This window comes from Adiantum capillus-veneris, chromosome 15 (assembly GCF_014529385.1).
Source record: "Adiantum capillus-veneris isolate H3 chromosome 15, ASM1452938v2, whole genome shotgun sequence".
Classification (NCBI taxonomy): Eukaryota; Viridiplantae; Streptophyta; class Polypodiopsida; order Polypodiales; family Pteridaceae; genus Adiantum; species Adiantum capillus-veneris.
Window position 1 is genome coordinate 36,835,579 of NC_140945.1, and position 12,491 is coordinate 36,848,069.

General features: G+C 43.4%; 1 pseudogene; it reads right to left on the bottom strand.

Annotated features, from left to right (window-relative positions):
* Positions 1 to 11,070: 11,070 nt before the first annotated feature.
* LOC147440527 (guanosine deaminase pseudogene) lies at positions 11,071 to 11,445 on the bottom strand (annotated as a pseudogene).
* Positions 11,446 to 12,491: the final 1,046 nt, after the last annotated feature.

Here is a 12,491-nt window from a genome sequence, read left to right on the forward strand (position 1 = left end):
TCTCTGTAGTCTCCAAATCTGTCTGAGGGCAGTCATCATGGCTGAGTTTTACATATGGAGGCAACGGGGTACTAATGGCCTTCCCCCCTTCCATATGAAAACGCTCAAGCACCCTGTCAATGTACTCTTTCTGACTAAGAAAGAGCATCTTGCGAGAATGATCACGAGTGATCCGCATACCCAAAATATAACTGGCATCCCCAAGATCCTTCATGGAAAAGGTCTCATGTAGCCTATGTTTCAAGGCATCCACATCAGAAATACACTTCCCTGCGATCAGCATGTCATCCACATACAAAACCAAAACAATAAGACTACCATCTGCAGCCTTGCGAGTATAGAGGCATGGGTCCTCATAACTGCGTACATAACCCAATGAACTCATGAATGCATCAAACTTACGATACCATTCACGAGATGATTGCTTTAGCCCATACAAGGTCTTAAGAAGCCGGCATACCATCTTCTTTGAACCATGAATAACAAACCCACTTGGTTGCTCCATGTACAAATCCTCGTGCAAGTCCGAATGTAAGAAAGCTGTCTTTACATCCATTTGCTTCAACTCCATGTTTTATGTAGCTACCAAGGCAAACAACATACGCAAAGTAGACATCTTCACCACTGGGGAGAAGATCTCGTCAAAATCAATGCCCTTCTGTTGCTTGAATCCTTTAGCCACAAGCCTTGCTTTGTACCTAGGCTTTGCATCCATTGAACACAATTTTATCTTGTAAACCCACTTGCATGGTAGTGCCTTCTTACCCTTTGGCAAAGGAGTAAGCTCCCACGTTTCATTTTGGATCAACGAATCCATCTCTGACTGCATAGCCTGCTCCCACTTGAGCTTGTCAACACTAGACATGGCCTCATCATAACATGATGGCTCCCCGCAATCAGTCAACAATACATAATCCATAGAAGGCACAAAACGCTGAGGCTGTCTTGCACGCCGCTCTGAACGCCTCAAAGACTGTGCAGGAGGTGCATCTGGCTGTCCCACATCTACATGATCTCCCAACAAGGGCTGATCTCCCACTTGAGGGTCAATGGGCTGCCCACGAGCAGCCATGGGACCATCATACCGATGACCATCTTCCTCAAATATCACACGCCGAACCTCAACCGTTCGCGGTGATGCTCTATACATAGAGTCCTCATGAAAAACAACATCATGGCTGCGCACAATCTTCCTGTCAATAGGATCCCACAATCGATAACCCATCTCACCAGAGCTACCATAACCCAAGAAGATACATCTCTTGCTCTTTGGATCCAATTTGCTGCGTTTTGCCTTAGGTACATGTACATAAGCTTCACAGCCAAAAACACGAAGGTGACCATACGAAGGTGGCAAACCTGTCCATACCTCTTCAGGCACTTTGAAGCCCAAAGGAACACTAGGTGAACGATTTATCAAATGCACAGAAGTGGCAACATCTTCAGCCCAAAATCCATTTGACAAACCAGCCATAGAAATCATACTACGGACTTTTTCCTGTATAGTCGTGTTCATGCGCTCTGCCACACCATTTTGAGGAGGTGTATAGGGAGCACTAAGCTCGCGCCGTATACCCTTCTCAACACATAATGTTGTGAAAGCATGAGACATAAATTCACCCCCATTGTCCGTACGTAAGCACTTCAACTTACAACCTGATTGGTTCTCAACAAGAGCCAACCATTGCTTAAATATATCAAACACCATATCCTTCTTACGAATGGGGTATGCCCATACCTTCCTGCTAGCATCATCAATGAATGTAACAAAGTACATAGCACCTCCAAGAGAAGCATTGGGCATCGGCCCACATACATCACTATGCACCAAAGCTAGCTTTTCCAAAGATCTGTGTGGAACACTTTTCTTATGAGAAGACCGAGCATGTCGACCATAAAGGCATTGCTCACAAAACTCAAAACCACCAAAATCTGAAACGGGAATGTAATCCGCACGTGCCAACAACTTCAAACCTTTCAGTGACATATGCCCCAAACGCTGATGCCATAAAGAAGCAGGAGGTTGCTCAGTGATCCCCACAATGTGATCAGCCACACTAGCTACACAAAGGGAATACAACGTATTCCTCTTAGCACCTTTAACCAAAACAAGGCTGCCCTTAGTGATCTTCCAACCTCCATCACCAAAAGATACATTGAAACCAAGTGAATCCAACTGACCCACACTAATCAAGCTTTTTGCAAGAGCCGGCACATGACGCACACGCTGCAAGACAAACGTAGTAGAGTTTGGCATAGCCAAATGAATATCCCCAATGCCATGAATCTGCATAGAACGCCCATCGGCAATCCTGACAGTACCTGTGCTCGAAGCATCATAGTCATGAAACCACGACCTATGAGGCGTAACGTGAAAAGAAGCACCACTGTCAATGACCCAATCCATAGGCATACTACTCTCATGAGTGAGAAGAAAATCGTCATCAAAATAGGATGCAAGCAACACATCACCAAGCTCTTCACTAGTAGCACTAGTCGGAGCACATACATGGTCATCTTGAGAGCTACACTCTCCCAGTGTTGCATTTAACTCCTCAATCTTGACATTGGACTTAGGCTTGTCCTTAGCATCATGGTCTTTCTTCTTACCATCTCCATTTTCCCTTTTCCACTTGTAGCAATCCTTTTTGAAATGGCCTTTTCTACCACAATGAAAACATTCCACATCCTTTTTACTTGTGCCTGCACGGGACTTGCTTCTAGATTTACCCCTGTTGGACTTATACTTGTCCATATTCCTGCCTCTGACAACCATTGCACTAGAAGACTTACTACCTGCATTATTCTTTCGATTAATCTCTTCCGTGAGAAGACTAGACTCCACATTAGTACTTGTCAACTCATCCGCAGGAACCGAGTTACTTATGGCTGTCCTAAATGTGTCCCATGACTCAGGCAACGTGACAAGTAAAAACATAGCTTTTACATTGTCCTCAATCGTAATTTTCTGCGTAGCAAGTTGGCTGAAAATTGTATTGAACTCATTCAAATGCGCATTCATGGAAGCACCTTCCTCCATTCGCAAATCAATAAGCTTTTTAATCCAATACACCATAGAAGCAGCCGAATGCTTATCATACATATCGCAAATCCACTGCCATAGCTCATAAGCTCCACCCTATGCATCTTTCACATTGTAATAAACAGACTTTTAAAGGGAAAGCCTAATGGTAGACCTGCACATCTCATCCAACTCCTCCCAATCATCCCTCTCCATGTTCTCTGGCTTAACTCCCTGCAACTTTAGAGGTCGAATCTGTTTCTTCTGCACCAAGACATCCCAAATCTGATCTTTCCAATATGAGAAATTAGCACCATCCAATTTCTCAATATTGAAAACTGTGTCCTCTTTAGTGCCCATTACAATAAGAATGCAACAATGAGAAACCTGTAACCAACCAACAAACTGCCACAACAAAGTAGTGTTGCAAATCTGACAACACCTGTTGCTCAATCAAAGAGCAAACGCATAGAGTATAAATCAGCCCATAATATGGTCAAAAAACGTACGTAGAAATCCACAAACAAATGCATAAACCCGTGACACCTGTAACTCAACTGGCCTAGGCAAACCGTGCCACAAAATGCATCAACAATGAGCTGTCATAGAGGCATAAACATACTCCATGTCTGAATAACCACAATAGAGACATAAGCTGACCAAGCTTACACAAATCCGTGAGCATAAATGGATCCAAGTGAGCATATAACCAATGCACAAGCTCAACGAAGTCCAATCTCTACTGTCAACCAAGTACCTGTCCGTACTCAAACCGCAACACTGCAAGCAAGAGCAAACCCGCTCTATGTATAAGTGAACCAAATCTCCACAATATCATGCATAAAGAGTGTCTGTCAAACTGCCATATCCACATCCATCAACATACATAGATGATGTAAACCTGTAGCTCAAGAACACGCATAAACAGACTGCCCAGAAGAGTAGAAGCTCCCACTCAAACCACAAACATATACATGGCTGTCCCACAGTCAAAATACATGTTTTGTAACCACAGAAGAAACCTGTATCCAAAGCTCCCTGTAACCTGTAACCTGTGACCTGTACCCGTACCTGTACCTGTACCTGTAGTCGAAGAAGACAATGTCGCCAAACTCCCACTCTATCTGTGTGTATGAGGCCACTCCAAGAAGAGGCTACACACTCTCAAATGAGCTCTGGGCTCACGTAAGTGGAAGACACTACAACAATCGCACCTGTAATGGCTATGGAAGCTCTGGCAGCAAAAAACTACCAAAGAGAGCTAAAAAACGCAGCTCCTAGTCTGTAGCTCGGATGGGATTTCTAATGGCACGAATGGCTCCGAAAGGGGGATTAATACTCGCGGAGTGCTAAACCTTCCAATGCCAAGCTCTGGAAAAACCTTCTGCTCTTTAGAAATGCGCGCGTGCGCGAAACCGAAAAACGGCAATGAAACAGCAGCAAGTTTCAACACACTCAACAATGATGATGAAACTCTCAATGCTCTCACTACCAAGCTCTGATACCACTTGTTGGGATCGGAGAGCACACACACAGAGAGCCAGCACAAAGAAGGAGATAGACACAGTGTGTGGCGGGGCGGTACTCACACTACAATGTGTAGTTATGAGTATAGTTATTATGAATGAGTAAATGAATGGCTGTACATGGGCGGCTAAACAACGGGCAGCCGGGCACACGGGCCTTTAACCCAACAGTTATTGGGCCATATGGTGTCATAAAATGGCATCGAGGCTGATCCAGACAAGGTTAAGTCTATTATTCTTCTTCCATCACCTACGAGTACAAAGCAATTGGCGACCTTTATACACAAAGTGAAGTACATGGCGCGGTTTATTCCATTGTCTTCACAGCTCCTTTATCCATTACAACAAGTGGCAAAGCATGATCCATTGCAATGGGATAACAAGTATCAAGAAGTGTTTCAAGAGGTCAAAGAGGTGTTAGGGGGTTTGTCAGCCATGCAGGCTCCTGATTGGGAGAAAGTTTTTTATGTAAATCCATCAGTAGGGGATGATGCCATTGGAGCCATGCTATTGCAAAAGGGGAAGGGCAGCCATTATATGCGGCCAGTGTATTGTGCAAGCCGATTGAAGTTGGTAGCAGAGAGAAAGTTCTCGGAAGTAGAGCTAGTGATGGCGAGTGTAATATTTGCTTGTCGACGATTTCGTCATTACTTGCTACCACGACGTTTTGTTTTCTTGACGAGTTATGCCTTTTTGCCACAGTTAATTAATGGTGCTAACATGTCAAATGTGGTGAAGAAATGGGTAATTGAGCTGCAAGAGTTTGAGTTCTCTTTTCTAGTGGAAGACGGTACAAGGGCTACCCTAGCCGATTTGTTGACCTACAAGGAGAATCCCCTTATTGTTAAGGAAGAGGTGGTGAGGAAGGTAGTTGAAGAAGTGCCACAGATCAGCAATGCACATGTGTTGTTCTTTGATGGCTCATACAGAAAGAGCCATGATGCGGCTTCTGGGGGTATAGCCCTTTATGATCCAGAGGGGAAGCTAGTATGCAAGAGAGGGTTCAAATTGGATGCTCATAGTAACAATGAGGCTGAATATGCTACGTTGGAAGCCAGATTACACATTTGTTTGAAGCATAGGATTAGAAGGTTGAGCATAAAAGGTGATGCATTGTTAGTTGTGAAGCAAGTGCTGGGTGTGTGGAAGAGCAAGAACACCTCATTGAAGGAAATGTGTTTCAAAATTAAAGGCATGTTAAAACAGTTCGAAGCATGGAGCATCAGACACATTGAACGTGCTCTAAATGGAGAGGCACATGAAGTAGCTCAAAGCATGATTGGGGAGCTATTTGTGTTGAGGACCACTTTACCTCTTTATCATGGCCGGGAAAGTTTGGCTCAAGAAGAGGAGTTTTTGTTAACAAGAATCATTCCGAACGACATTCAGAAGTCTAAGAAGTATGGTTTTGTGCGTAGAGCATACAGGTACAAATTGATTGGTGATGTCTTGTACATGAAAGGGGCTGATCTCGTGTTGAGACGTGTACCTTGGAGGGAGGAGCTTTATAGAGTGTTGGAAGAGAATCATGAAGGTGCATGTGGAGGACATTTTGCTCTAAAGATCACCTTGCATAAGAGATTGCAAGAGGGGTATGTATGGCCTAGTTTGCACAAGGATGTTCATCATTGGTGTAGGTCTTGCAATAGGTGTCAAGCATTTGGAAAGAGAATGTTGAAGCCAGAGCTACGAAAAACCATTATGGCGTTTGATGTGTTTGAAAAGTGTGGGATTGATGCAATAGGCCCGTTACCTATCACAAGCAAGGGAAAAAGCTATATTTTGACTGCAGTGGACTATCTCTCTAGATGGGTAGAGGCTATAGCGGTAAAACAGATCACTGCAAAGGATGTGGAAAATTTTTTGTATGATGAAATATGTTGCAAGTTTGGGGTGCCATTGGAGCTACTTTCGGATAAGGGGCCAGGATTTAGAGCTAAACTGCTAGACTTCTTATGCGAAAAGATGAAGATTAGGCATCAGCATACCACTCCTTATTACCCGTAGTGTAATGGCTTAAATGAAAGATTCAATGGTGCGTTGGTACAAATCCTTTCGAAAGTGACAGAGCACCAAGGAAAGAATTGGGATTTGGAATTGCCTAGTGCATTATGGGCTTACTGTACTTCGGTGAAGACAGGTATAGGGTTTAATCTTTTTCATTTGGTGTATGGAAAGGAAGCACTATTGCCTGTGGAAGTAGAGTTTCCTGCAGTAAAGATGTTAGAGAAGTTGCTTGGGCCGCCTAGTGATGCATTCAAAGAGAGGCTCTTACAGTTACAAGAGGTTCAACTGGATAGGATGAGTGCATTGGAACATTATGGGCAGATGCAGGATAAGGCTTTGGTAAAGATAAATGAAAAGGTTAAAAGTAAGGGTATCAAGAAGCATGACTTGGTTTTGCGCTACAACAGTAAGCTGGACAACACCTTCCAAAAGAAGTTTCAAATTAAGTGGGAAGGCCCTTTCAAGGTAGTGGAGTGTTTTCCAACTGGTATATATCAGTTGGCTAACATGGATGGGATTCTACATAAGTCAAGGGTAAATGGATTGCGTCTTAAATTATATCATGCCAGGTTAATGATGGTGGAGCAAGATGAGATTGCACAACAAGTAATGTCTGTGAGGGATGAGGAGACCTGATGCGACGAGTCTCATATCTCTTTTTGTTGCTGTTGATCATGAATGATCTAGCAGGCTAGGGGATGGGCAAATTATGTCAAGAGTTTTTTGGAGCAAGGGATTACGCATATGTACATACACATGCATGGTGCATAAAATAAACAATTGCCCATTTTCTAGAGCCAGGTGGTTACGTGGGGCCCACATGTGTACAGGTAAGACAACATGTATATAGTGCATCGATTTTCACTATTACCAGTACCAATGTGTTTTTTCTATAATAATGAGGAGTTGGTAGCGCGTAAAAATTCTCGAGGAAGCTATCTGCGGGCCGATGACATGAGGTAAGCAGGTGCGTCAGATGGCATCTAGTGGCGTCAGGACGTCGAATGGGGTCAATACTTGCACGTGGATAACTACAGACACAACGTGGGTGTTTTCTTGTGATAATTATGCAGAGAGGTCATCATGAGGACCACATTTTGGGGCCACTTCACATGGTGGCGGGATGAGTTATTGGAAAAAGTTGAGTGCCAGGTGTGCGGATGATGCAAAAAGGTAACAACTATGCACTGCGAGGTCAGTTTTTGGCCTGTTCGGGGTCTGTTTGAGGTCAACTAAAAGGCCAAGGGTGCCCAAGTAATAAAGATAAGTGTGGGAACTGAGAAAACTGAGAGAAGACCAGAAAAAGAGTGGAGAGAATAGGAGGAACAACCGCAACTGTGTTTTTGCTCATTTTGGAGCCTGTTTTGGTTGTAAACTGCTCATCCGAGTTCGGATTTGAGTACTTTGACATTGTAGACTGGGGTTTTTGGGCCGTTCTGGATGCGATGGCGCTGTCCATTTTGCCAAATTACTCACTATTTTGCTGCTTTTTTGGTTATGAGCGAAGCTTCTGCTCCAGTTTGTGATTGTATCTGGCTTATTTTACCCATATTGTGTGAGCTATTTGCCCCATTGGTGTTGGCCCAAGCTCAATTGTATATAAACATCATAAATTCTCCTCTTTTGAGCTGATTTTTTTGGGTGTGTGTGTGTGTGTCTCTGTGTGTGGAGTGGGTGAAAGGGTAGTCTCTCTCTTCTCACTCCATCGGTGTGTTTCCTGTCTTGGCCAGGTAGGTTGTGTAAGCCGAGTGGTGTCCCATAGTGTGTGTATGTATCTTCCCAAGAGTGTGTGTTGGGTCATTATAGAGGCGTTATGTGTGTTTCTACCCCGCTCACAACGCGAGGGAGAAAGCAAAGAAGTCATAATTACACCTTAGATTATTGTTGATTTGTTGATGCTTTGGGAGTGCATAATGAAGGCAGCTCTGTCCGAGAAAAAAGAGACGCAGTGGAGGTATATTATATAGAAGAAGAACAACCCCACTTTTGAAGACCTAGTAGATCCAAGAGCAATTAGAATTTGCAAGCTGTACAATCAATTCTTCCATATATGCACCAAGCGGGCACAAAAGTACACAACCCCACCTCATGCCATTGCCACAAATTTCACTTGGCCACTGAGGAGCAATGTACCAAAAGATGTGAACTACGCCCATTATATACATGAGCAAGTAGTGGCCTTGGGTAATGATAAGCTCAAATACATTGGTGGAGCAGAGATCTTCACCAAGATTGCATATGATTCTATTAGAGTAAGAGGAAAGTGGATAGACCACCCACCAAGAAGGAGTGCTTGAGACAAAAAGAAGATGTAGAAGACAAACCTTTAGAAATAGTTGCACCTCCTATCTCTACATGTCTTTGAAGAAAGCTTGAGACAATTCAAGAAGAAAAGATAGAGGATCCACCAAAGAAGAAGGGCAAGATAGTAATGACCAAGGAGGATAGACCAAAAGAAACCAAAAGTCAGAAGGCGACCCGTATTGAATGGTTAATAGAGTAGTTCAAGGCCGAGCAAGAAGTGAAAGGGGATTTTGAAGAATATTGGGTGCCAGCAGATCCAAAGAAAATGGGCGGCAGTTCCTCTCAACCCCTGAAGCACCAATTTGATCACTACATTAAAGCATATGAAGAGTCCGAGTGGGTGATTGAACAACAGAATCTAGAGCCATTCACTAATGAGGAGGTCAAAGATATTAAGAAGAAGATGCAAGAGCAGCACAAAGCACAAGAATCAACGGAAGAAAAAGAAGAAAGAGATACCAAGGCTGAGGGAGGAAGTGAGACACCACCAGCATATCCCCTTGAATTCAACTGACACCAAGCTCAAAACCCCCAACATCCCAAAAACAAAATCTGTCAAAGATGAAATTGGAAGCTGAGCCAATGCCGAAAGAAAAGGAAAAGACAAGAAGATGCACTTACAAGGATCTCCTCAAAGCGGGATACACATCCGTGGATGCTTTTGAGGCAGTACATGACACATCTAACCCACCATGGGTTGTAAAGAAATAAGAGATATGTTGGGGTTGTAGCTATGGGGGCTGAATCCTTTGGGGTGGTGCCATGAGTAGGAGAAGGTGCAGCAGAAGAGAGAGAGAGAGAGAGAGAGAGAGAGAGAGAGAGAGAGAGAGAGAGAGAGAGAGAGAGAGAGAGAGAGAGAGAGAGAGAGAGAGAGAGAGAGAGAGAGAGAGAGAGAGAGAGAGAACTCGATACAATAAGAAGAACAACGCTATGCTTGATTATTAATTTGTGTAAAAAACCTTACAACATATATAGGAATTTGGCCATGCAAACTGCATGCAAACTAGAGATTTTAAATGCATGCTATAAAAGTATGTCCCACGGGTAGACGACCCTTTAGACGAGGGCTTGAAACCCAACAATCCCCCCCTCAAGCCCAAACCACTGACAATGGACTTGAGACAGACAGACCATGGCAGAGTCCAATCACCTGAAACCATGAGTAGAAGTCCCCCCTTGACAATAACATAGGGGTGTGTGTGTACTTTTCTTAAACAACCATTAGTGTGAGACATACCAGAACTCGACCAAACAATAAAGGGTGTTCTTGCCACTTTTTATGTGGCAGTGTCTATAACCCATACAAAAGGTACAAGACCATGATTGACACTGAAAAAATAAAACAAATCTTTGACAAAATATAGATGATGATATAAACAAAATCATGGCAGACCTATGAGACTGAATAGGTAAAACTAATTTTGAACTTAGCATATTGTTGCTTGAGCAGGTTCTGGAGAAGTTGTCAATCTTTGATGTCATATGTGAATCTGCAAAAGAGCTTGAAGATGAAGAATACTGTCGATCACAATTGGTTTGAGTATCTTTAAACACCTTTTCTGCAATGAATTAATCAAAGCCAATTGCAATGGTTGCTTCAGCTTGAGCTCCATAGATCAGGAGCTTGATTCGAGAAAGATGTATAGTACCAAAATACATCGGGCATGCTATAAAAGTATGTCCCATGGGTAGACGACCCTTTAGACCAGGGCTTGAAACCCAACAATCCCCCCCTCAAGCCCAAACCACTGACAATAGACTCGAGACAGACAGCATGGCAGAGTCCAATCACCTGAAACCATGAGTAGAAGTCCCCCCTTGACAATAACATAGGTGTGTGTGTGTACTTCCCTCAAACAACCATGAGTGTGAGACATACCAGAACTCGACCAAACAACAAAGGGTGGTCTTGCCACTTTTTATGTGGCAGTGTCTATAACCCGTACAAAAGGTACAAGACCATGATTGACACTGAAAAAATAAAACAAAGGTTTGACAAAATATAGATGATGATGTAAACAAAATCATGGCAAACCTATGAGACTGAATAGGTAAAACTAATTTTGAACTTAGCATATTTTTGCTTGAGCAAGTTTTGGAGAATTTGTCAATCTTTGATGTCATATGTGAATCTACAAAAGAGCTTGAAAATGAAGAATACTGTCGAGCACAATTGGTTTGAGTATCTTTAAACACCTTTTCTGCAATGAATTAATCAAAGCCAATTGCAATGGTTGCTTCAGCTTGAGCTCCATAGATCAGTATCTTGATTCGAGAAAGATGTATAGCACCAAAATACATCGGGTAAGGCTCACACAAAGCATACATCTCGCAGTCTGACAACTTGATGCACCGGAGCTTTTTACGTGCCTCTTGAATGGCTGTGACCTTTGCATGAGCTCTTGGATCCATGTATTTAAGGACCATGTTGTGACGGCTAACAACAATCTCATCCTTCAACATCACCACTGCACCAAAAGGTCCTCCATGGCTGCAGTTCACACCTTCATAGGCTTCCTGATTGCAATCCCTATCTTGAACCTCCTCATGGTGACCAGCAAAGGTTGAGGCAACAATATCATACATAACTCCGCTTAGAAGAAGAGATAAGAGAACCTTTATAATCGCTTTGCTCCTAGCACTTGCAACTCGCGGCGTTTTTTTGAGGCTTGTATGAATGACCTCTTGGTTGGCCACTATTTCAAAATAGTGTGAACACAAAAGGGGAAAAACAAAACGAGCTCTGTACGCAACAATGGAGCAAGCAGTCGATGCCGAATTGGAAGGCGCTCAAGAAACGAGATCTCACCAGAAAACCAAGGCGACCCTCTTGTTGCTGACTACAGACAAAAAATGTGCAGTTGATCTCCTCTCGTCTCTCTGCATAAGTGGCTACTCTTGCCCAGTCTTTGAGTCAATCATAAGCCAGATGCCATGCTCTGATACCATGTGTTGGGGTTGTAGCTATGGGGGGTGAATCCTTTGGGGTGGTTCCATGGCTAGGAGAAGGTGCAGCAGAAGCAAGCGAGAGAGAGAGAGAGAGAGAGAGAGAGAGAGAGAGAGAGAGAGAGAGAGAGAGAGAGAGAGAGAGAGAGAGAGAGAGAGAGAGAGAGAGAGAAGAACAACGCTATGCTTGATTATCAATTTGTGTAAAAAATCTTACAACATATATAGGAATTTGGCCATGCAAACTGGAGATTTTAACTACATGCTATAAAAGTATGTCCCACGGGTAGACGACCCTTTAGACCAGGGCTTGAAACCCAACAAGATATCTGAGGAAAAGCATAGGACCAAGGAATGCAAGAAGCAAAACGTGAAGTGCATATGTCACCGTCGAGAGTACCACTGTTGATACTAGTCTCATGAGTGCTGAGATGGAGACCCCTAGAGCGGCTATGGTGTCCTCCACAGCAGGAATGCTACTAAGAATGGGCCACAAAGTCCCCTTAGCTGGACCAATTCCAAAGCCAGTAGCAAGAAGTGTGGTAGAAGCCAATGAAGAAGATGTGAGGACTGCCCACCAAATTCTATACAAAACCAAAGCTAGATCCCTCACTATGATAGAAGAGAACAACATGCTTAGAACAAGAGAGGAGATTATGATGAAAGAGCATGACAACCTTCAAAGA